The sequence below is a fragment of the Lathyrus oleraceus genome, chromosome 4, assembly GCF_024323335.1.
Source record: "Lathyrus oleraceus cultivar Zhongwan6 chromosome 4, CAAS_Psat_ZW6_1.0, whole genome shotgun sequence".
Classification (NCBI taxonomy): Eukaryota; Viridiplantae; Streptophyta; class Magnoliopsida; order Fabales; family Fabaceae; genus Lathyrus; species Lathyrus oleraceus.
The window spans coordinates 457,052,746-457,057,898 of record NC_066582.1 but is presented as its reverse complement, the minus strand read 5'-3'; positions in this window follow the sequence as shown (position 1 = coordinate 457,057,898).

Genomic DNA, 5,153 nt, shown 5'->3' with positions numbered 1-5,153 from the left:
CCGTGCTTCACTAGTGGGTGTTCCTGTGGATGATAATGCTGCCGCTGCCGCTGCCGCCAGTAACTTTGATGGGGTTGATGAGTTGAGAGGAATAAGAGTCAATGGACAGCCTCTTCCTGCAGAGGTCAATGTCAGAGCTACCCGGGCTCCGATTCGTCATCCAGCTCCGTTTGTCGACCAACAAGAGGACATGTTCACATTGCTGAGTGAGGATGATGAAGTGGTCAGAATGGAGGATAGGGATCGTAAGGTGGATGCTCTTGCTGAGAAGATCCGAGCCATGGAATGTCAGAACTCACTTGGGTTTGATGTGACCGACATGGGTCTGGTGGAAGGGTTGAAGATCCCCTACAAGTTCAAGGCACCCTCATTCGAAAAGTACAACGGTACCTCCTGTCCTCGCACCCATGTGCAAGCTTACTTCAGGAAGATATCCGCTTACACTGATGACGAAAAGATGTGGATGTACTTTTTCCAAGATAGTCTATCTGGGGCATCTTTGGACTGGTACATGGATCTGAAGCAAGAATCAGTCAGAAGCTGGAAAGATTTGGGTGAGGCCTTTCTGAGGCAATACCAGCACAACATGGACATGGCGCCGAGCCGAACCCAATTGCAGAGCTTGTATCAGAAAGATAAGGAGAGCTTCAAAGAGTATGCCCAGAGGTGGCGCGAGCTAGCCGCAAGAGTGTAACCTCCGATGCTGGAGAGAGAGCTGACTGACATGTTCATTGGGACCTTGCAAGGAGTGTTCATGGATCGCATGGGAAGTTGCCCGTTCAGTAGCTTTTCAGATGTTGTTGTCTGTGGGGAAAGAACTGAGAGCCTTATCAAAGCGGGAAGGATACAAGATCCTGGCTCTTCAAACTCTTCCAGTTCTAAGAAGCCATCCTCTGGGGCACCCAGAAGGGGAGAGGGTGAAACAAATGTTGTGCACCGTCGAAGGAGTGCGAACAGAGGATCATATCGTCAGGTCGCTGCTGTGACTATCCCAGCAACTCAAACTCAACAACAACAGAGAAGACCAGCTCAGTAGCATCAGCGTCAACAACGTCATCCTCAGCAGCAGGTTTACCAGCCTCCCATTGATAATCAAGCTGGTACAAGTAATGAGAGGAAGAAGATCATTTTTGATCCAATCCCCATGTCCTACGCCGAACTGTATCCCTCTCTGTTAGAGCGGAACTTGATTACTCCCAGAGATCCGCCGCCCATACCCGTCAACCCTCGGTGGTGGTATAGGCCTGAACAGCATTGTGTGTATCATTCGGGTGCTCCTGGTCATGATGTGGACAGTTGTTTCCAGCTGAAGATGAAGGTTCAAGACCTTGTGAGATCAGGTATTCTGATCTTGGAGGATTTAGGTCCCCGTGTTAATCAAGCTTGAAGATAAAAGGTCCTGGGTTGGCGCCGACTTTTCTTCAGAAGAGTTGTTCATAAAACAGAAGCTGCTGATGCAAGAGATACTGACAGTTGTCATCCCTGGTGGGATCTATCACAATTGGGTCACTGTGGGCGTTCCTACAGTTGTTCATACGTCAGAGTAATAATCACTTTGTTTAAAAACCCTTCTCCCATGCCAAAAGGAGAAGTGATGACATTGTTGGCAACATTTTGTGCAATGATATTTTCATTCAAATAAATTCATGTTAAACATTTGTTTTTCCATTTGTTTTCCCTTTTCGCTTTTTGCATGAAATTGGTGATCACAAAAAACCCTAAAAACAAGAATAAAAGCAATCTTTTCATCTGCATAACGATTGTCTTGTTTGATTTTCAAAGTGCTTTTTATACTCAAAATCTTTATGCAGGTTGTTTCTCAAACCCATTAAACATAATGATCGGACGTCATCTCCCAAATTTGAATTCCCTGTATTTGAAGCGGACGAAGATGATGATGAAGGGATTCCTGACGAGATTTCCCGACTTCTTGAGCAAAAAAGAAGATCACTCAGCTGCATCTCGAGAATCAGCAGAACAGCCAACTGGGGCACTATAAAAAAAAACAAAAAAAAACCAGTCAATAAAAAAAACGACAAAGAAAGAGGAGGGTGCAAAATCAAAAGAAATCAAAAGAAATCAAAAGAAAGAAAAAGAAAGAAAGAAACAAAAGAGAAATAGCACCCTCAAAGTCCCAAGTTGACTGATGCTGAACCCGGCTGAAAGAAAGAAGAGATCAACTGCCATGTGTCATGGTCAGTTATATCAACAGAGAGTGAGAAAGCATTCGCTAAAAAGGTCAAGCCTCGTGTGTTCCGAGAAGGTGACCTCGTGCTCAAGAAAGTCTTGTCTTTCGCGCCCGATTCCAGGGGCAAGTGAACCCCCAAGCTATGAATGTCCATATGTGGTCAAGAAAGCCTTTTCAGGCGGTGCTTTGACACTTACAACAATGGATGGAAGTTCACTCGTCCTGTGAATCCCGCTGCAGTTAAGAAATACTTCGCCTAAAAAAAAAAAAAAACAGCTCGCTAAGTCGAACACCCCAAAGGGCGACTTAGGCAAAAAGGAGCGTCTTGGTGGATTGAAAACCCGAAAGGGCGATCCAGGCAAAAGTTAGAGACATTTAAAAAAAAAAAAAAAAGAATTTGCATCCCGCTAGATTGATCACCTCACACTGGGGCAATCTAGGCAAAAATTAGGGATTTGGCAAGTAACTGCATCTTGACAAGACTGTGCTCTATATCTGTCATCCGTCAGGAATTCTCGATTCGTCGTCAACTGAAGCTTTGAATACATCGAAAATTCGGAATGGTAGAGGAAAGGTCATTATGTTCAATGTAGCCCTCTCCAATATATATCACCGATTTCAAACTTGTACAGATCTATGGAGTCTCGCCCTTTGCAGACTACCATCCCATCACATTAATTTGAGCTTTTATCCAATTATTTGCACTCCTTTTTGTTTCAACTCAACGAATGTTTTGCATGTTTTTAATTGATAAAGTATCATTGTTTTCAAAGTAAACAAATTTTTCACAAAAAAAATTGTTCTTAAACAAAGTGAACATTCACGATGATGGAAGGATACTTAGGAGATCCGCAGTGCTCTCCCGAGGGTGGTATGATTACCAACAGGTAAGACATTTGTTCGTATCTCGAGCATAACTTTATCTCTCTCCTGTAGAACCTCTTACGGTTTCTCCTCAGCAAGGTTGCTCAGTGCAGTGTTGGTTGAAGTTGTTTATCTTCATGTTCCCGGCAGTACAACATTCTTCCTCCAAGTCCCTGTTAGCCCTATTGTGGGGCATCTCCAGTAGAGGGTTGTTTGAGCCCTACCGTGGGGCATTCCCAGCAAGGTTGCTATTGAAATACTTTTGTGGGGCAGTTCCCCAAGCAGAGTGTTTACTGAAGACGTTAGCGTTCGTCTCTCCAGCAGAGCAGTCTTCTCCTCTCCCCACAGGATGGTGTTGTTCCCTGATATCCCGGTTTCCATCAGATCGCGTTTGCTCTCTGGCGTTTTTGGCCTTCCCTATGGAAGAAGAATAGTACCGGGTGGTTGATTCCTGGACCTTTGTGTTTACATGTCTGTTTGTCATGCATTCATCATACATTCATCATGCATAATGCATACATGCATAATCATAGCATTCAGATACTCATGATGCAGTTATTGCCGTGTATTTGTTGATGGTTGTCTCCTACTATTTGTTGATACAGATCTCTCCAGTAGATCTTCCCTAGCAGATGTGGGTGTGTCTGATCTCTCCATGTAGAGCCAACCCCTTAAGCAGAAAGTGTCTATCCTTTCCTTCCATTTCCCCACTGAGATACGTCCTCGTGGATGACGGTTGTTTCCGTTCCCTCCCAACACACATTGGGATGGGTTTTTCCTATTGAGTTCTTTCCTCACTAGGATGAGTCTTGTTTCAGTCTGCCTTTTTGGATCGATCCTAAATTGGCTTTCCGTTGGCTGTCTCCTGTGCTTCCCTGGGGCATAAATGAATAGTCGCTCACTAACCGGCACTCATTCAGCTTATCCTCAGCGGAATTTGTTGGCCTCTACCTACAAACCGGTAGTTGTAAGTCCTATCGTCGTGGCCTCTGCCTACAAACCGGTAGTTGTAAGTCCTATTTTTGTGGTTTTCTACCTACTATCTGGTAGTTGTAAAATCCCACTTTCATCCCCTTGGCAGAGTTAACCCTTTGTGCTCATCCTATTGATGACTGGTTACTTTTCCGTGGTTTTCTACCTACAAACCGGTAGATGTAATCCCCTCCTTGCAGTTATCAGTATCCGGTTTGCGGTGTTGATATTCTTTTCCCCTCTGGATACTTGCCTTGATCAAGCAGTATTGTCCCCTTTGGGTCTTCCCCTTCTTTTTGGATATTTGCTCCGAGTTAGCAACTTTATCCTCTTTTGATTGGTCATCTTTGCATACCTAGTCCTGGTACCGATGCCTTTCTTTTCGGTCGTTTATCCATTTAACAATCTGCAACCCGGTTATGGATAATTTTCTATGCGAGTGTATTATCTACGTTTTGACGGCTATAGATAATATATCTCATGCACTCTTTGGTCAATCTTTCGATTGTTTTCTCCAGCAGAGTTCATCCTACCAGTGGATTCAACAGATTTCGGTAGCAGGTCGATACCTGCATCCCCAGCTGAGTTGATTTTACTTGTGAGTTATGTGGGTCGTCCCCGGCAGAGTAACAGATATTTCCCAAAGCAGAGCTTATCATATCTGAGGTCTGTATGAGACTTATCCCCAAAGAGTTGCCTGGTTTATCTTCCCCAGCGGAGCAGTTATTTCCCCAAGCGGAGTTTATCCTGCCTGTGGATTGATTGGGATATCCCCAGCAATTTTACTTTTGTCAGTAGCAAGCTGCTTTATTACTCCCCAGCGAGTTGCCTTGTCCTCCCCTAGCGGAGTTGTATTGTTTGGTTCCCCGACAGTTGCCTTGTTTCCCCCAGTGGATCGTATTGAAGTTTTCTCAGCGCAGTCGTCCTGTGTTTCCCAGCGGAGTTTTCATCATTTTGCATCTTGCATGTAGTAATCATTACATCCTCAAAACTGCGTAGCATTTCCATTCCATATGGAGCATTACGCCATAGAAAAATTCAAACATATGCATTCATGTGTTCGAAACCCCATCAAACCGTATCCCCTGCAGCGACGGATTTTTGTTCAACCTGTACAACACATTTGCTA